This window comes from Mauremys mutica, unplaced genomic scaffold, assembly GCF_020497125.1.
Source record: "Mauremys mutica isolate MM-2020 ecotype Southern unplaced genomic scaffold, ASM2049712v1 Super-Scaffold_100434, whole genome shotgun sequence".
In the NCBI taxonomy this organism is placed as follows: Eukaryota; Metazoa; Chordata; order Testudines; family Geoemydidae; genus Mauremys; species Mauremys mutica.
Window position 1 is genome coordinate 167,401 of NW_025423340.1, and position 19,989 is coordinate 187,389.

The 19,989-nt window shown below is 55.9% G+C and overlaps 1 long non-coding RNA gene across 2 annotated transcripts; it reads right to left on the reverse strand.

Annotated features, from left to right (window-relative positions):
• Positions 1-791: 791 nt before the first annotated feature.
• Positions 792-7,316, reverse strand: LOC123361269. 2 transcript variants are annotated; one of them, XR_006576134.1, is made up of 5 exons: positions 7,193-7,316; positions 6,656-6,777; positions 4,844-5,033; positions 3,338-3,405; positions 792-926 (listed from the first exon to the last, which is right to left on the reverse strand). It is a non-coding gene; the product is annotated as an uncharacterized LOC123361269 (long non-coding RNA). The 2 variants fall into 2 exon arrangements; XR_006576133.1 differs by lacking the exon at positions 7,193-7,316 and having other exon boundaries at positions 6,656-6,950.
• Between the last annotated feature and the right edge of the window lie 12,673 nt (positions 7,317-19,989).

Sequence of the window (19,989 nt, forward strand, 5' to 3'; positions counted from 1 at the left end):
CTTCACCCCCTGGCTTGCTGTGCACTAACTCGCCCTGTGGACAAGCCCTGAGAGAGGTGCAGCTCAGCCCTGACCTGCGACAGGAACAGAGTTTGGTTACAGAAACTATCAACTTCCACCCTTTCAGTTTACCAACGCTGGTCCAACATTTTCCATTGCAAGATTATTTTTGGGGGGCAGTTGGGGAGGGGGGTTTGCCAAAAACCAAAATTTTGGGTTTCCAGCAACTGAGAGCTCAACATTTTGGGGGTTTGGGAGTTCCTGTTTTTCAACAAAAGCCCCTGAAAACATCAAAGAAAGCAAAAAAAAAAAGTTTGTCTAGGTTGTTGCCATTTCCTGAGAAGCTCTACAGATTAATCTTTGCTCTGAATGTCCTGGGTTTCTTAATGGGAGGTTTCCTCTTTACCGTTCCTGGAGGTAACATACCCATTGCTGCAGGCCTGCAATCTAACATCACCTGTAGGTACCCCACTGTCATCAGGTGATGGCCTAGTAACCCCCCTTGGACACCCCACTGTCATCACTCAAGTGCGAATTTGGTGAAGGATACACAAGACCCCAGCTCCCCCTCTATCGGCACCTTGGCTCTGTAACAGGCAGTACAACAGGGTTTTAGACGCCGCGCAGCTGTGCCGCAGATCCACGCAGGACATTTAGCTGTGCAGCATTGACAGACACGTCTCAGAAGAAAACTGTACTCAGATCTAATTTTCCGTGGGGGTTTCTCTGCTGCTATGGACTGCACAGACCTACAATGCCCAACAGCCATGAAATCCCTGGGGAGCTGGTCTTCTGGCAAAATAGCAATTTGTATCCACTCTGTGTGTTCTGGGGGGCAACCCCTTGCTCCGGCAGGGCTGGGATGTTACAGAGAGGAGCAGCAGCAGGGAAACCCCGGGGGTCCACAGCTCTTCCCAGCACTGGTGCTGTGAAAGAAAAGAGAGAGAGATTGCAGCGAACCCCCCAGGGAGCGTTCTCACCCAGCGTTATCTGCTTCCCCAGGGGATTCCATTTGCAGACAAGGCTGAGGGGGGCAGGCCATGTCTGCTACGGCCCTGCACACATTTTCTCATCCCAGCTCTGGCTTCTCTTGGGAGCCTGCTGCTCTCGGCAGGTGCCGCGTGAGACTGTGACGCTGGCAGAGCAGGTGCCCACTCATGCCAAGGTCCCTGTCTCCGCTGAACACTGCCAAATACAGAGCTGGAAACAGTCTTACTCCCTTGTGTATTAGTGTTGTTAAAATAGGTATTTGAATTATAAGAATGTGTTTAGCATTTAGACTGCATTAAATGCATGTGAGTTGCTGCAGCTTTAATCTAATGTAAATCTCTGTATACTATCTGGCAAAGTAGTATTTGGGCAGTTATATTGTAAGCCTCTGTAATTGTATAAATCACCCGACTGGAGAGAAAGATTAACTAGTGTGACGTATGGATCTGCAACGTCCTGCTTAGCAGGACAGGCCCATCGACACCAGGTGGACGATTGTGGAACGTTAAAAAGGACAAAAGACTTCGTTGCTTTGCTCCCCCCCCCAATGAAGATGCATCCTGCAATTGGATTCCTCACAGCCCTTGAGTTTGAAGCTCAGCGCACGTGAGAGGAGGGGGATAAAACCCCTAACAAGGAGGCACTGATTATCTTTGTGCTGCTTGGAGTCTGGGAGGGGGAGGGGGGGCAAGATTTCTTAGGCATAAGCAAGAGATCCCCAGTTGCTTAGTCTTAAAAGACACATAGAGCTTGTTTATTATAGACTTCTGTTACCTTCTGAAACTTAAGATTGTAACTCATTTGTGTGTGTATGTTCACCTGCTTTAACCATGTCAATACCGCCCTAGTTTCTTTTTCCTGTTAATAAATCCCTATCGAGTTTATTGTAGGATTGTCTACAAACATTGTCTTTGGTGTGAGATTTAAGGTGCCATTGACCTGGGGTAAGTGACTGGTCCTTTGGGACTGGGAATAACCTGAATCTTGCCGTGACTCTTGGTGTAAGGGACCATCCACCAGAGGGGTAGCTCCCCTGGGTGGCGAGACAGATTGGAGTACCCACGGGGACTGGCTGTGTCTCCGTGGTTAGGCTCTTTTAGTGCCTGAGGCGTTTGCACTGGATGATTGGTTGGTGAAATCTAAGTGTAGAACTCACAGCCAGTGTGGGGTTTGTGCCCTGGGGTTGGTACACACGCTCCTGGGTCCCGGCAGGCAGCGGGACAGAGTTTAGCTGTAGGGGTAACAGTTTGCAGAGGTGCCCAGACAGGGTTTATTAACCTTAGCAGTAGATGGGGCTGTGGCCACAGCATTGCTCAGCCCAGGCATTCCAGGACCACTAGTCAGCCTGGCTTCACAACCCTGAGCTTTTTTCTTAAAGTTACCCCAGTCTCTCATCCCCGTAGTGTTTGGGCATCCCCCAGTCAGCACCTCGTGAGGCAGGGCTGTTATCCCCACCGGGCAGCTGGGGAGATGAGGCTGAGACAGACTAAGGCCCAGAAGCTCAAAGGTGTCAGACTCAGTGGAAGTGAGGTCACACAGGGAGCCTGCGGCAGCGCGGGGCCTGAAGCCAGTCTCCTGTGTCCCAGGCCTGAGCGCCGACCTTCTGGTGTTTGAACCTCGAGGGGTCACGCTTCAAAGAAAAACGAAAGCTGGGAGTCCCCTGGGATCACAGGAGTCTGGGAGCTGGGGCTTTAAGCAAAAACACCAAAATCATGAGCTGCCCGTGCTGTGACACTGGGTTTGTAACGAATAGACCCTCTGGTGACGTCTGCATAAGGACCACAAAGGCAGCAGGCCCGGAAAGAGTTTGTACCATTGGTGTCAGGGGTCATTGCACCTGGGAGGCAGCAGTGCCCGCAGACGTGCTGTATTTACATGTGCAGTCACTAGAGGGCGCTGGCGCCACTGTATTGTTGCCTTGCACCTGTTGCCCAAGCACCTTAGGCTTAGGCTGAGATTCATTTCTCCATTGCCACAGGCTGGGTCCTGCTATCTGGGCCCTGCGCTGCGTCGGGGCTGTGATGATTGTGACGCTGGAAGCAAACCCCTCCCAAGCAGCCTGGCACGCAGCACGCTCCCTGCACCACCCAGCTGCCCACCCTGCCCCTCTGCAGACCAGCGGGTACAGCCAGGACCCGGTCCCTTCCCCACACTGGCTGGGGGCTGTCTACTTGGTCCATGTGCCTCTAGCCGAACAATCTGCTGCCCTAAGCCATCGTTCCTGGCAGCCTCCTCCTCCCTCTCCCCTCAATCCAGCCCCTAATTAGCAGCCATAAATCAGTCCCCTTTCTAGCAGACAGCTCCACTGGTGCTCCCGGAGGGGTCTGCGGCACACCGAGGGGATCACCTGAGCGGGCGACGCCGTTCTCACTCCTTCTGGCGTCGCTCACGCTGGGAGAGCTCGTGGGGACATTTCTGTAACACACAACAGCCCATCCCTTAGTCCAGTAGCAACCCACGGGAAGCTAACGCCGCCGGGCCGCTCTTCAGCCCCAAAGATTTGAAAGGGACGTCCCGAACCCTTGAAAACCGCGACTGGGTCGCGTTAACCAACCGCTGGCAAAAGGCCAGTGAGAGGAACCGCGGGGAAGCTGGATTACATACGAATCAGCATGTCTGGCCGTGGCATCCCGGCATGTTTAGAGATTAGCTACTGACTTTATCAACCCAATGGCACGTGGCTTTGAAAAGCCAGAGGGGAAGTGAAGTCCTACAGCTTGTCTGCAGGGGGAGATTTACTGGATCAGGATGTGAATTGAACTAAACTTGAATTAAGGCCAATTTTATTCCAAATGACAGTGTGAACATAGGGGATTAATCCAGTTTAACTAATCCAGTTTTAATTCACACCTTTACTGGATCCAGATTAATTTTCCTGTGTAGACAAGGCCCAAGATAGAAGCAAATGAGCTGCCACTCTTCAAATACAGTAATGAGAGATCCTTAAAGTCCCTCCTGGAAAATCTAGCTTTGATTTCGAGTAAGATAATGGCAGAAATAATGCGTGGGGGCCTCAGGGATGATGGGACCGTGAGCAAAGAACAGTGCTGGGGGTTAGGTGAGGCAGGCTGTGCCTGCAGCTGAGGAAATGGTCAAGATTTCCTACAGTGACGAGTGATTTTGAGGGTCCATCTTCAGACACATGCAAGAGGCCTTATTTTCAGTGCTTATTCTCACCCTCTGAAAATCGGGCCTCTTTAAACTGTGTCGAGTTGGGGCCCAAAAATCGAGGGACCCAAAATCGCTGGGCACTTTTGAAAGTCTTGGCTGGGTGTCTGAGCCAGTCGTGCCCAGGGCTCTGGTCCCTGCACTAATGGTGCCACAGCAGGGCGTGGCATCGAGGGAACCTCTGAACCGCGGGGAAGTGCCACATTGTGACTTGCTCTCCCGCTCAGACACCAGTGGCAACATTAACCATCCCGAGCGAGTTCACAGGGTTCTATAGGGATGTGTATTGTCCAGCGCCGGGGCCCATCTCTTTCACCTCCCCCAGTGACACAGCGCAGGGGATAAACGGCAGGACGCCACAGCAGCAGCGGGGGCCAAGCTGGGAGTGCTGGGTAGCCCCAGGGAGGAGAGAGCGGAAGGAGAGCTGGAGCCACGGGCAGAGAACTGAGATCCCGCCTGAGACAGTGAGCTCCGGCCAGCAGGGAATGCAGGGCGCGCTCTCAGGAGCTGCCCTGTCTCTCGAGGGACATCCACGCCTTGGCAGCTGTACAGCCGCCTTCTGCCAAAGCAGGTGAGCCGGTGGGTGCCAGGGAGAGCCCGGACGGCAGAGGTGGGAGAGGTGAGCGCTGGTGGGGGAGGGAGGTTGCATTGCAATAAACCACCAGAGAATGACGGGCTCACAGACCTGTAGGTAGCAGAGCCAGGGACCGGGGCAGCGAAGGGTCTTCACTTGCGGGGACGGGAAAGTCTGGCTCTCGGGGTGAGTGTGGTGGGTCCTGGCCTCCTGCCTCTGGCAGACGCACCGACGCTGCCCCTGGTTCCACACGCAGCCTGGCTGGTTGCTGGTCTCCCCGGGGCGGAGAGCTGGCGGGATGCTGGAATCAGAGGCAGATGGGTGACCGTCACCGGTGTGCAGTCCCCAGCAGAGCCCAGGAAAGGCAGCAGTGCCCAGCACTAGGCCAGGAGAGGCCAGTGGGCAGCTAGTGGCCCTGTGCCGGAGGAGCTGAGCTGAGCCGCAGTGTAGCAAACACCCGATGGCTGGCCGGTCGTGGCAATGCTGCGGAGAGGCAGCGATGGGGCTCTCAGAGTCTGCTGCTCTGCCAGTCAGTCTCTCCAGGGGAGTAGAGCCGTGGATGGGGACCTGGGTGGCACTTTCTGGCCAACATGGGGTCACTCATACCCCCCCCCCACTTCTCCACAGGGGCAGGCACCTCTGTGCATGGGGTTTCCCCTCCCCCGTGCAGCGCTATCTTCCCACAAAGTCCTGTAAAGGGGCGCTGAAGACAGGCTTCTGTGGCAGTGGGGGCGCAGAGCCCAAGGCAGGTGACCCCCGTGTCCCACAGGCGCCCATGACCTGCTGGGACTGTCCCATGGAGGTGCTAACCCCGCCCCGACAGAGCAGGTCAGGAGTTGCTCCTCATGGGTGTGGTGCTGGGCTGTCTCCCCTCGGGGAGCGGGGTGATCCGGCCCAACGCTGCCCACTCCCCATGGCCACGTTGCTAATGGGACCCCTCAGGCGGGCGGCTGGGCACGTGTGTGCCCAGGTCTGTGCACACGCCATCTCCAGGCTGGCCGACAGCAATCGACAGAACAGCCAATGGGCCCCCTAGAAAGGGACGGCTGAGGTTTTGGGCGGTGCTGCCGGCTGCGCTGCTGGGCGTGTTCTTCCGGCTCGGCCAGGGTGTCCCCGTGCCACCCGGCTGCCTTCGCCGCAGCCGGCACCGCCCAGTGCGCGCCTGGGAGCCCTGCGGCCCCCCCACGCCATTTCAAAGGGCCCAGGGCCATGGGCGGTGGGTATCAACGGCAGGGGGAGGATTCACCTCCCCAAACAGCCTTGCGTGGCCCTGCCCACACTCAGGCCCCTTCCTGCTTCCTAGGCTGCGCTGCTGGGGGCTCTTCCCCCCAGGCTGGGGGCTAATGGGGGCTGGCCTGTGCTCCGGGGAGGGGGGTGGGGCGCGTCTCCCACTCACCCTCCCTCCTGGCGTTCCGGGGCTGGCGGCACTCGGGCGGCCTGGGGGTGTGTACGGGGGGCTGGCTGCCACGCCGGGTGGGGGGCTCTGGCAGTTAAGGCGGGGCCTCAGGCAGAAGGGGGGTCTGGGCCGAGGGCGGCTTCCCCAAACCCGGGGTTCACCGGCCCCCATGCCCAGGGGGCCCCCGGGCCCTTGGGCAATTCCCCCTTTACCACCCCCTGTTGGTGGGCCTGGGGCCAGTCCCACGCTCCCAGGGGTTACAGAGCCCCCCACGGGGGAGGCGGCTCAGGGCCGGCCCAGGATTTAGCCCTTAGGAGCCAGCGTCCAGCCAGGTATCTTGCCAGCCCCGATCCCAAGGCCAGTGATGGACTCCCCTCGACTGCAATGGGCCTTGGGCCAGGCCCTCCCAGCACGGCGCCTTCTCCTCCCCGATGCCCAGCGAGGGAAAGGGCCACAGTCGCCAGCCCTGAGCTCCCGCCAGACAAACCCAGGGCCCAGCACTTCCTTGCGTTCCAGAGGCGCCTTACCCGCCCCTGCGGGCTCCGCGCAGTCCTCACACTCCCACGGGCCCCTGGTGGCCCCCAGCGAGGAGCAGCGGCGGTGGGTCCCCTGGGAGCCACACGAGCTGCACAGCAGCAGCTGCCACGGGCTGGGAAAGCAAAGAGGTTGGTGTCGGCGCCTCCCATCTGGAGGGCCGGGAATGGCCGGAGCGAAGGTGGGATGGTGGCCCAGATCCTCTGAGGTTCCCCAGGCTCCTAACTCCCTTGGGTTTCAGTGGCTCTTAGGAGCCTAGATACATCTGAGGATCTGGGCTGCAGCCCCGGCTCCTCCCTGCAATGAGATGGCAAAGACCAGAACAAAGGCACCCGCCTCCCTTCACGCCAGCGGGCCGGCACACCCCATCCGCCAATAGCCGACCATTGCCGTGCGACGCCTGCTGGGCTACGGCTGAGCTGCCAATGGCCAGCAAGGGGCAGGACCTAGACTGAATCCAACCCCAACCCCTCCCCGGCGCAGCATGGACCATGCGCCCGGGGCAAAGCCCTGGGAGGTTAACTGCCTACCCGTCGTCTGCGGATTGCTATCTGCCGCCCACGTACAGGCAGCAGCCGGCATCACAGCGGCTGTGTCTGTGATACTGGTCGCTGAACGCGCCGTCTTCCTCCCAGGCGGCGTCCCTGAGGGAGCAATGGGGGGAATTAGCATTCCTCTAGCAGGCATCCACAGGGTGCTGGTACTTCAAATGCTGGGTACCAGGCTGCAAGCTCCCTGGGGCAAGGACCATGTCTTTCATCTGTGTTTGTACAGCACCTAGCGTAATGGACTCCCGGTCCAGGACTGGGGCTCTGATGCTGGAAGCAGGGGCGGCTCTAGAAATTCCACCGCCCCAAGCAGGGCGGCACGCCGCAGGGGCGTGCTGCCAGTCGCTGGTCCCGCGGCTCCGGGGGACCTCTTGCAGACGTGCCTGCGCAGGGTCCGCTGGTCCCGTGCCTGCGGGAGGTCCACCCGAGCCACGGGACCAACGGACCCTCCGCAGTCATGCCTGCGGAAGGTCCGCCGGAGCCGCCTGCCGCCCTTCAGGCAAAATGCCGCCCCACACACGCGCTTGGCGCGCTGGGGTCTGGAGCGGGCCCTGGCTGGCAGGCCAGGTGCCAGTTCATGCCAGGTCCCCGTGTCCCAGCTGGGCACTGACAGTTACAGAGCTGGAATCTGTCTGGCTCACTTGTGGGTTAAAGTTGATAAAATAGGTATAAGAACGGCCATACTGGGTCAGACCAAAGGTCCATCTAGCCCAGTATCCTGTCTTCTGATAGTGGCCAATGCCAGGTGCCTCAGAGGAAATGAACAGAACAGGGAATCACCAAGTGATCCATCCCCTGTCGCCCATTCCCAGCTTCTGGCAAACAGAGGCTAGGGACACCATCCCTGCCCAGCCTGGCTAATAGCCATTGATGGACCTGTCCTCCATGAACTTATCTAGTTTGAACGATAAGAAAGCGGTTAGTGTTCGGAGTCTTTCGGATGCTTATGCGTTGCTGCCTGCATTAATCTGATTTGTGAGATCTGTGTTCCACACTGCAGTGTAACATTTGAGCGGGTGTCGTGTGAGCCTCTGCGAGTGTCTGAATCGCTAGACACAGGGCCGGCTCCAGACCCCAGCGCGCTAAGCGCATGCTTGGGGTGGCGTGCTGCGGGAGGGCGGCAGACGGCTCCGATGGACCTCCCGCAGGCATGACTGCGGAGGGTCCGCTGGTCCCGCGGCTCTCGTGGAGCATCCGCAGGCATGCCTGCGGGAGGTCCACCAGAGCCGCGGGACCAGCGGACCCTCTGCAGGCATGTCTGCAGGAGGTCCACCGGAGCCACGGGACCGGTGACCGCCAGAGTGCCCCCTGCAGTGCGCCGCCCTGCTTGGGGCGGCACAATTCCTAGAGCTGCCCCTGGCTAGACAGGAGAGGGACACTAAGTAGACTGGAGAACTGCTCTTCTACAGAAATTGTTACACGTCTCCCAAAAGAAGAGACCCATCCGTCCCACAACACCCCACTGCATCAGTCTCTCATGTTTCAAACTTGTAAGTAATAGCCAGGCAAGGCGTGTTAGTCTTATTTTTGTTTTCTCAGCTTGTAAATGTTCCTTTTGGCTGAGAGGATTTGACCTCTGTTTGCTGTAACTGTGAACCTAAGGCTAGAGGGGGTCCTCTGGGCTATATGAATCTGCTTACCCTGTGTTGGGATTTTGTGGTTCCCAGTGAGTCTGATGCTGGGTAGAATCAAGGGACTTCGATTCCATGCGATTCAATTCAACAAGGCTTTATTCAATATGTGCACAAGGAGAGCCCCTGGGACAAAGAATCAGGCAGAGTCCCTCCAGCCAGGAGCCCCTCCCCTTGCTAGTGTATAGCACATGGCACTTATAGAACAAGTTATAGAACAACTTACAGAACAGGAAGCTCTAACCAATCACAGTGAAACAAACCCATGTTTATAACATGCTCATAGCGCTCCATGCCACCTGCTGAGCTCACCCCCTCCCCCTGGCTTTCTCTAGAATGTTCCGAGGCTGGTGAGCCACAGCGGGCTTCCCTAGGCACAAGTACCCTGCAAAACACATTGTATCCAAAATGAACACAAGCATCCCCTTCAGCTCCCCCATTTGGTTTTGGGGTAAGAACAATTCTTAGACCCCACTAACACCACTTCCTTGTATTTATTAGGAGCAATAATTAATTTTATCAATAATTAACTATGATTTTGAGAACAGAATGAAATAATACATCATAATATTTGCAATCAAAATAATAAGTCCACATACCACTGTGAGAACACAACCCAAATCCATTCCCCATGGAATTTTTGTTTCCACAATAGCAAACCCTTCTATCCACTGAATCACTGTAATTGCCCTACCACTTTTTTCATAATATTTTTAAAAAGCTTAACACAATAGGAAGAACGAGATATTTAAGCAAGGCTTGCCTGCCACAGTTAACCACCCACATCCACACCAGATAATGGCGTCCTTCCTCACTGCTGTATCAAACATTAAATTACATTACATGCACCATTAAGTCAGGTCCCAACATTTGAGATAAGGCTTGTCCTGACTTCAGGTTTTCCATACACAAAACCCATCCTCCAGGATGGAACATTGGTCCTGTGGGAAAGCCATATAGTTATCTCCGGCCCTTATTCTATACAGGTGTCTGTGACATGCAAATGGGAGTGGGTGCACTGGCTGAGCCTCCAGTTCAGGAATTAACACCTCTCCAAGGATGCAATGACCATCTCAACATACCCCTATTATCGATAGGGACCACTCCCCTGCCACCATCCAAGGTGAAGACATTCAGTCTCTGAGAACTGCAGTTCTCACTCAACATGGCACCTGTGGCACAAGTGAGTCTCCTATCAGGGCTGCAACTTTCATGTTGAACACCAGGAAGATACCATGCCAGGAAGATAACACAATTTTTCCACATGCCTAGACCAATGCTTGCTTATACATTTGAGTAGTTGTTAAGAGATGGCTGAGTACAACAGTGAGGACCTAACCAACTGTTGCTGAGTTAAGGGAATAGCTAACTTGATGAGACGTGAGCCCCACTCTCACCACAATGAACTGTCATTCCTGCTACAGACAAATTTTAACCCAGTCCCTATGATTAGATTTCAGTAATGGCATTTACAACTGATCCAGTGGCTCCTCCCCAGGTGATTACATCAGTAAAACACTGAAAGCCACTGCAGCATTATTAAGATGAAACTTTCAAAACCACTCAAAACAATTAGTAGACTACAAAAATTCCTACATCAATTTTAAACTGGGAATATCAGCTGCAAACACTTAACAATATTACGAGCGGCTTTCCAGGAGTCCATAGAGTAAACAGGGATTGTTGTGCCCCACGTTGGGTCTCACCCTTGAATACTTTTACACGTGACAGGTGCACCCGAACTGGAATTCCAGTGACTCGGGCTGCTGAAGGAGTTACTAAGAGAACCGTGTGAGGCCCAGTCCAGGCTGGTTCAAAGGTTCGTTTTCTATAGGCTTTCACCATCACCTGGTCACCAGGCTGCACCTCACATATGTCCTCTTTGCAGCCTTTGAGTCTGGTTCAGTTTGGGGGTCCTGTGAGACACACTGCGATAACAATTTGCAATATTCAATAGGCTGGTCACCCATGACATACAATTCCCCCCCTACAATGCACAGATTTCCTGGCGTCCTCATCGCCCGCCCTGCCAGCGTTTCAAAAGGAGATAAGGAATGTGGATTAGTAGGAAGCATGGAAATCCCCATCGGGGAATTATTTCAGTCATCAATAGTTTAACTACATCAGATGCAGTGGCCTTGGCCACTGGGGAAGCTTCTACTCACTTAGTAAAGTGATCCATGATCACCAGAACATATTCTTTCCCTCTGCACCTTGGCAGGGGACCAATTCAATCTATTTGTAACTGCGTGAAGGGCTGTGTTGGTCTTGGCTGATGTTGCATTTTCATTTTCACTGTGGGAGCAGAATTATATTGAGCACATGTTACACGCCTTCTCACATAATCATGCACGTCTGCATTAAGCTTAGGATGCCACCAGGTGTTTGACATACGGTGGATCACCCTCCGTGCTCCATCATGTCCCAACATGTGATACACTTGTATCATAGTTCCCATTAGCACATTTGGTAACACTAATGTGTTCCCTGGCCCTCTCCAAGTGTTATCATCACACAGATTGCCCCCATTATCCATCCATAACCACTTCTCTGCCCCTGGGGCAGTGTGCTGAATGTCCTGTAATTCAAAAAAGTTTGGGGGTTTATGAGAGGCTGTGTTGCAGCAACCAATTGGGTCTCTTTACCTTCCACTGCTGCTTGTTTAGCTAGTTCATCTGCCCTTCGGTTCCCCTCGCTATGAGAGTCTGTCCCTTTTGTGTGGGCCTTCACTTTTACCACTGCTATGTCGGTAGGTTTCTGCATGGCTGCATGAAGTTTCTGCACTATCCCCCCATTTTGTATTGGGATCCTGTACTTGTCAGGAATCCCCGATTTACCCACGAGTTAATGTAATTATGTACAACCCCAAACACATATCTAGAATTAGTATAGATGTTTATAGCATGACCTTCCGCGGCTTCACATGCTGCAACTAACACCTGCAGTTCTGTTACTTGTGCTGATGCCCCAAGTAAACTGCCAGGTGTCACCAGCTGCCCATCTTGCATACAAACCGCCCATCCTGTGTGTCACTTGCCATCCATGTAGGAGGAAGAACCATCCACGTATAGGCAAGGGGCACCAGGTATTTCAGTTTCTTTTTCCAATGGAAGGTCCATGGGCTCTTCCTTAAGGCAACACCGATGCGGGTGTCCCTCATCTGGGCTAGGCGTGAGGGTGGCAGGGTTTAGCGATGACGCTCGTTGCAGACGTACTGAAGGCATTAGCAAGCTCGTTTCCCACCGAGTCCATCTTGCCACCTGGACTGCCAAAGATTTCTTTCCTGATAAAATAGCAAGGACAGCATGAGGCACGACAATAATTACATCCTGCACACCAATTAGTGGTGAGGCTTGATTGAGGGCCATAGAAGCTCCTTCCACCGCCTGGAGGCACGGTGGCATTGCTTGAGTGACAGCATCTAGTTTAGAAGAGTAGTGTGCTACTGGGCACTGTTTGTCCCCATGTTTTTGCATGAACACTGCTGTCATATGTCCCTCTCTGACATGCGTGTACAATGTAAAAGGCATTAATGGATTAGGAAGTCCCAACCCTAGGGCAGTACTTAGCCTCTCTTTCAGTGTGGTAAATGCCTGTTCACATTCAAATATCCATTCAATTTCATCATGTGGTCCACCAGCACCCTTCAGGAGATTATTAAGGGGCTGGACAATCCTTGAATAATTTGGGATTTGAGTTGGGCAGAAATTAAATAGCCCCAACTCTTTCCTAACTCCCCTGACCGTAATTGGTTGTGGGCATGCATTAATAGCCTCAATGCGGTCAACAGTTAAACACTTGTACCCCTTGGATATGAGATACCCCAGATAGGGATACTTCCTCCTTTGCGATCTGAGCCTTTCTAGCATTACATTTACCCCACTGTCTGCCAAGCGCTGCAGGATCACTTCTAAGCCTTTCATGTGCGTTTGGCCATCTGGTGAGGAGACAAGAAGATCATCAACATACTGTACAACACAAGAAGCCACGTCTGGCAGCTTTGCCAGCACATCAGCTAACACTCTATGAAACAAAGTAGGTGAGTTATAGAAACCCTGGCTGAGGCGAGTGAAGGTATATTGCTTCCCTTTAACAGTGAATGCAAACCAAAACTGACTGTCAGGGTGCCCAGGAATAGACCAAAAGCCATTGCTAATGTCCAAGGCTGAAAACACTATGTGATCATCAAAAGCATGTAAGCCTCCCTCTACCATCCACTCCTGTACCTTTTCCCAGAAGGGTAGGTTTGGGTTATTAAGCTGCAAAGATGACAATTCTTTTAACATGCTCCGCAAGTCAGATGGATTTATAGGAGTGTGCTCTAGGCGACTAACAGTAGCAGGGCCCCCTTCCCCTGGGTTAGGATTAGGGACCGTGGGCACTCTCACCGGAGCCATGAAACTAGACTGATATCCCCATGTTACACAGGTAGGGTCCAAAGGTGCTGAGGGACAAGATTTCTTTCCCTGCAAGTCTGCTTCTTTATACTTTTTTGCTTCTGCTTGCAGTTTTCCCATCTCTGCTTCTAACTCTCCCACCCTTCCTTTTAGCACATCACTCTTTCTAACCAGCTGTTCATAATCAACAGTTAAACACATACCAGCCATTTTGTCCTTCTTTATTTCAATCATACAGCCAAAATGTTTTCACAAGAAAACTAATAAACTTACTGCTACAAGTTATAAAAACACTAATCATATACTCTTCATATTGTGGATCATTATATCCCTTCATCTTTCCCTTTTTTTTAAGCTAAATATCATCCAATCTCCAAATTTTTAAACACAATTCTGTTTACAGACTAATAACAATGTATTCAAATCAAACACCCCAGACTAAAATGACCAATCAGCAGATTAATCCTTTTTCCAATTTATTTGAGCTGCACAATTACAATGTCCAATTAGGAGATCAGGGCCAGCCAACACATTAGCTAGAGGTACTTAGGGATATACCTGCCCCTACCCTAACTGTTGCTCCTTACAGCCTCTTTGATTTCCCACTTCAACAGCACTTAGGGTATGGCTACACTGGCGAGTTGCAGCACCGGAAAGCCTCCACCAGCGCTGCAATTAGTAAGTGGCCACACCTGCAGGGCACTTCCAGCGCTGCAACTCCCTGGCTGCAGCGCTGGCCGTACACCTCACTCAGCATGGGGAATAAGGATTCCAGCGCTGGTCATCAAGTGTGGCCACACACCAGCGCTGTGATTGGCCTCCAGGGTATAAGGATGTATCCCAGAATGCTTTTATAAATTACTCTCTTTGTTTTGTTATGAATGAGCTCCACGCGGAGCTCCGTTGCCGCTGCTGCTTATCTAAAAAAACAAACAAAGCTCCTGTTTGCTGTGATCATCTGTACCTGGCTGTAAACAATCAGATGAGAGGCAGGCAGGCAGTGAATGAAACAGCGGGGGAGTCGTGTTGGCTGCAGGCTGTTTGCAATTAAGAGTTAAGACTAAGGGGTCGGAAACATGTTCTGATTTTTCAAGGCAGGAAGCTAAACACACAGTGTTGGCTCCAAAAATCCCTTCTCTCTCTCCCCCCGCTCCCTGTCACACTAGACCCCACTCCACTCCCCTCTTTTGAAAAGCACGTTGCGGCCACTTGAACGCTGGGATAGCTGCCCATAATGCATCACTCCCAAAAGTGCTGCAAATGCGGCCACACACCAGCGCTGGTAGCTGTGAGTGTGGCCACACACCAGCGCTGGCCCTGCACAGCTGGATGACCAGCGCTGCAAACTACCAGTGCTGCAAACCGTAAGTGTAGCCATACCCTTAGTCAGAGGAACTTACAGCTTAGCCAGCCCCCACACTAAGTACAATATCTTAAGACTGCAACAAACTCCCTGAATTCCCCAGCACCAAGACTTGCTTACCACAAAAGTTATGAGAGTCACCAGTCAGGTCAGAGACACACAACCAAATAAAAAATGAACAAACGCACCCTCTAATTTGATTGTAGGTCGTGATCCAGAAGGATATTTCTCACCCTGCTCGCTGCGCCAAGAAACTGGTGGGATTTTGTGGTTCCCAGTGAGTCTGATGCTGGGTAGAATCAAGGGACTTCGATTCCATGCGATTCAATTCAACAAGGCTTTATTCAATATGTGCACAAGGAGAGCCCCTGGGACAAAGAATCGGGCCAGGAGCCCCTCCCCTTGCTAGTGTATAGCACATGGCACTTATAGAACAAGTTATAGAACAACTTACAGAACAGGAAGCTCTAACCAACCAGAGTTAAACAAACCCATATATCGGTTTGTTTATCACATGCTCATAGTGCTCCATGCCACATGCTGAGCTCACCCCCTCCCCCTGGCTTTCTCTAGAATGTTCCGAGGCTGGTGATCCGCAGCGGGCTTCCCTAGGCACAAGTATCCTGCAAAGCACATTTTATCCAGAATGAACACAAGCATCCCCTTCAGCTCCCCCATTTGGTTTTGGGGTAAGAACAATTCTTAGACCCCACTAACACCACTTCCTTGTATTTATTAGGAGCAACTGATCCAGTGGCTCCGACCCAGGGGTCTCTGCCGGAAACCCTGGTCATGAGGAAACAACAGAGGAGGGGGTGTCTGCCCCTGCTGGCCCCAGGGACCCAGCATCCCTCTGCGGCCACATCCGTCATCAGCCACTCCTCCACCCGCGGCGTGGAACCCGTGGCCTCCAACCGCCTGTGTGCGCAGCCGCCATGTGAGCCCCCCGGCGCGGGCGAGAAGAGAAAGCGCTCGGCACGTGGCAGAGAGGCCGAGGAGGAGGCAGAAGAAAAGTCCCTTTTCTACATGAAGGTCCAGGCTGTGAACGGCGTCTCGGTGGCCTGGGAGACCGGGGCCGGCTTTGGAGCCATTAGGAAGTGGCCTCGGATCTTTAAGGCCAAGTACAGCGGAGGAGAAAGCTTTGCCGGCTCGGACCTGAGCAGCTCCCACACCAAGTCCGAGCTGGGGGACGTGGAACTAGGGGCAGAGTGCGGCGCCGGGGGGGCAGCAGAGCAGGCGCCGCAGCAGCCGACGGGAGCGCCCCCGGAGTGGCTCCTCACCATCGAGCAGGGCCTGCGGTGCCTGGCCTGCTGCCGAGTCTTTCCCAGCCTGGAGGCCCTGACCCACCATGTGAAGCAGGGGCTGCGCGAAGGCTTCAGCTGCCGCATGTACTACCGGGTGCTGGGGCAGCTGAGGGCGAGAGGGAGGTCCCAGAGGAGAAGAGTCCTGTGCCCTTGGGGTAAGGAGCCTAAGCCAGGGGCCTTGGAGATGGGCACAGCCAGGTCTCAGGCTGCTCCTAGTAACCATGCCAGGGTGACAGATGTCAGGGCTGAGGCAGCCCAGTGGGGCAGAGTGTCCATCCCCCCAGGGCCAGGGCAGCATGGGCACCGACAGGACGTTGTCTAGGGCTCTGTCCAGCCTAGTTTCCAGTGTGCCCAGCGAGGGGGCTCTGGCCCTTCCCTGGGGGCAGCGTGTCGGACCCCTGACCGGGCGCTCCCCTGATAGTCGCACTCAGTGAGTCCCCTTCCCCACCCCCTCCCCCTGCCCGCGGGGGGCCCCTTTGGGCCTGGGACACAGGGCTGGGAGCGGGTGGGGCACTCACCGCAGGGGGCGATGGCCACAGGACCTGGACTTTCATTCTGCTTTCAGAGTCGCAGAGATCAAGGGAGTCGCCCCCTCATCAGGGCGTCTCTGCCGGGAGCCCTGGTCCTGAGGACACAGCGGAGGAGGGGGGTCTCTCCAGGAGCCAGGTTCCTCAGGACACAGAGGAGGGGGGCTCTGCCCCTGCTGGCCCCAGGGACCCAAGCCATCACCCCTCTGCGGCCACATCCGTCACCAGCCACTCCTCCACCCGCGGCGTGGAACCCGTGGCCTCCAACTGCCTGTGTACGGAGCCGCCATGTGAGCCCCCCGGCGCGGGCATGAAGAGAAAGCGCTCGGCACGTGGCAGAGAGGCCGAGGAGGAGGCAGAAGAAAAGTGGATTTGTTTCAAAGATATTGTCATCTGTGTAGAAGGTAAGAAAAAATATAGGCTCTAAATACAAGATAGGGGACTCTAGCCTAGCAGTCTTGGAGTGGAAAGAGGGTTAGGAGTGCAAGCTCCTGACCCTGACATTTACCTGCAGGGGAAATGGTGCCCTGGGCAAAACTTGTCAAATCGTGAGCGTGCCCTGTAGGGGCAGGGAGATATTGGGGGCAGGGGAGGGGATGGAGGGAGGAGAGACCCAGCCCCATAGACCCCTAGAGGCAGCGGGATATGGGGGGTAGGAGAGGGGATGGCAGAGGAGACACCCATCTCCATAGACCCCCAGAGGCAGGAAATGAGGGGAGAAGGGGGGAGGGAGGGATCCAGCCCTATAGACCTGTAGGGGCCGGGAGATATTGGGGGCAGGAAGGGAGAAGGGGGGTTGGCAGAGACCCAGCCCGGGGTACAGGGAAATGGGGTGGTTTGGAGGGAACTGGGGAGGAGAAGAGACACAGGGCAGGACACACCTTGGGACAGGGAAACTGACTCACTCCGAATACATGCAGAGCAGGGCAGGGCGGAGGCAGATCATACTGGTCCCAGGGTAATTTCGGGGGGTTCTGATTCCCCACTCAGCCGGGGGGCTCCCCTCTGGGCTGAGGAGCCCTGGGGTGGGGCGGGTGCAGGGGCTGGGTGTGTGTGTCAGGCTGGGGGAGCTGCCTGGGCAGAGGGGCTGGAACCAGGGGCGGCTCCAGGCACCAGCACACCCAGCGCCTGGTTGGGGTGACAAGCTGCCGGGGGGGGGGGGGGCTCTGCTGTTCACCGCGAGGGCAGCAGGCACCCCAGCCCCTCCCCCACTCTACCTCCCTCCCCTCCCAGAGCTGGGGGAGAACCCAGGAGTCCTGGCTCCCAGCCCTGCCCCTCCCCCGTATTTCCATATGGCTCCATCCAACAGCCCCCCCCCCCCCCGGGTGGGGAGAGACGAGGCCAAGGGAGAAGCAGGCGGGGGGGGGGCAGGGCCGGGCGAAACTCCGGGACAGGCGAGTTCGCGTCAGGAACCGGAGGGGGGCGGGGCGGGGCTGAGGAGTTGCGCTGGGGGGGAGGCGGGGGGAGGTGTCAGGTTGACCCAGGGACCCGCCCTCACCCGGACTGGAGAGGACGGAGGCGCCCCGGGGCAGGCTGGGAGTTGTAGTTCCTGGCTCGTCTCAGAGCGGAAGTGACGGACCGGTTGCTCAGACAACGCGCCCCCTTCCGGTGCACACTGGGAAGTGTAGTTCTCTCTCTCTCACACACACGCGGCCTCTATTGGAGGAGGGGCCGTAACTCGTCACTTCGCCGCGCCCCTCCCCGCTCTCTGATTGGCGGAGAGAGCGCGGGACGGAGACACGGCGCGTGGGGGGAGGTCCCGGTTCCCTCGGCCCCCCCCTCCCCGGGCTCGCGCTGCGGCCGTTGGGATTTGAATCCCGCTCGCGGCCAGGGGCTGCGCGGCTCAGTCCCGCGGGCGGCACCAGTGGGACCCGCCCCGGCGCTGCTGGGGGGTCCCGGAGCGGGGGACGCGGCTTGGGGGCAGCCGGCGGGCGCGGGGGGCGGGGCCGGTCCGAGGGGCGCTGGGGCGGGACGGTGAGTGGCGGCTCCGCACCCCGGGGCCGGGGGCTCAGACCCCCAGTTCCAGGCACCAGCCCCTGCCCCAGGAGCAGCCCCGGGCCCGTGGGATCCGGGCTGGGGGGGGGGCACAGGGCAGAGGCAGCGCGGAGTGAAAGGGCTTCACCCCCCCCAGCTGGGCCTGGGGGGCAGCAGTGGGGGGGCTGAGCTGCCTGGGAGCAGCCCCACAAACGGCAGCCGGGGGTCGCAGGGCCTTCAACCCCCCCCAACCTGCCCCTGCAGTGTCCCCCCCTCCTGCCAGCCCCACCCTCTCCTCTCCCTCTGTAGGGCCCCAACAGCCCCTTTAAGGCCCCCCCAACTTGCCCCCCGTGTCCCCCCGTCTGCTGTGACTCTCCTGCCAGCCTCACCCCCATCTGTGGGGATCCCTCAGCCCCCAGCGTCCCTTCCCCCACCCTGTCCGCTCTGCCTGGCCTTTCCCTTTGCCCCCGACATCCTCCTCCCCCCACATCCTCAGCACCCCAACCCCCCCTTCCTCCATCCCTGTCCTCAGCGCCCTGCCCCTAATTGATTCCAACCCATTTCTCCATTGCTGGGCCCCACTTTCCCATCCCCCCACTCCCCCAGTCCATCCCCAGGGTGTGAGGTTCCTCATCTCCAATCTCTGCTATCCCCAAACCTGCCAGGTTCCCCTTTTCAGCCACTGTGGGGTCCTCCAACCCATCCCCGCCTATCCTTCCTGGGCTCTATAAACCCACATTCACACAATGCACCTCAATATCCCTACCCTCTTCTATCCCTAATCTCCCTAGTCCCTTCCCTTGGGTCCTCCTGGACACCCCAACCCACAGTCCGGCCCCCACATACATCCCAGTCACTCATTCACACGCTGAGCTAGTTCTTCAGGGACCCCCACAGCCCACCAAACTCCTCCACCCATGAGCCCCGTGGACCTGTGGCCGGGAAGGTGGGGAAGCTCCCACTTTGGCTGGGCTGGTTGTGGGTGTTAATCTTTTCCTGGCTTGTGTGTACTGAGCTCACAAAGGCTTTTTGCTCCCTCGGGGCGGGGGGTGGTTTTTGGCCGAAGGTGACGTGGTTTGGTAGCCCGGTGGATGCTGCGTGATGTCTGGAATGGGGCGTGTGTGTTCCCATCATGCCCCTTCCCCTCTGCCTGCAGAGCTGAGGACAGACAGGTCTGAGGAGCAGAGCAGGAGCTCTGGGAAGGAGAAGAGCAATGTGAAGATGGAGTCTAAGACGAGGCCAGGTGACTTCTGTGGAGGGAGACATGCTGGACAGCGCCAAGGATTGGGGAGACAACCAGGTGTGAGCCCCGGGCTCAGATTTCTAATTGTAGCTGTGATGGCAGAATGGGAGGAGGGTTGAAGCCGGAGCCCTGGGGTGCGGGAGTAGCGAGAAGAGGAGCCTCGCCACCATTGACTTTTCTTTTCCTCTTGTGTTGTGTTTCATACCAAGGGAAAAGAAGTCGCGGGGACGGAGTCCAGCCCCGAGGTGAGATGGAAAGTGAGCGAGAGCAGTGACAGGGTGAATCCTGTTGATGCCAGGCAAGACCTGCCCAGCTGGGATGAGAGTAGCTGTCTCTGTCG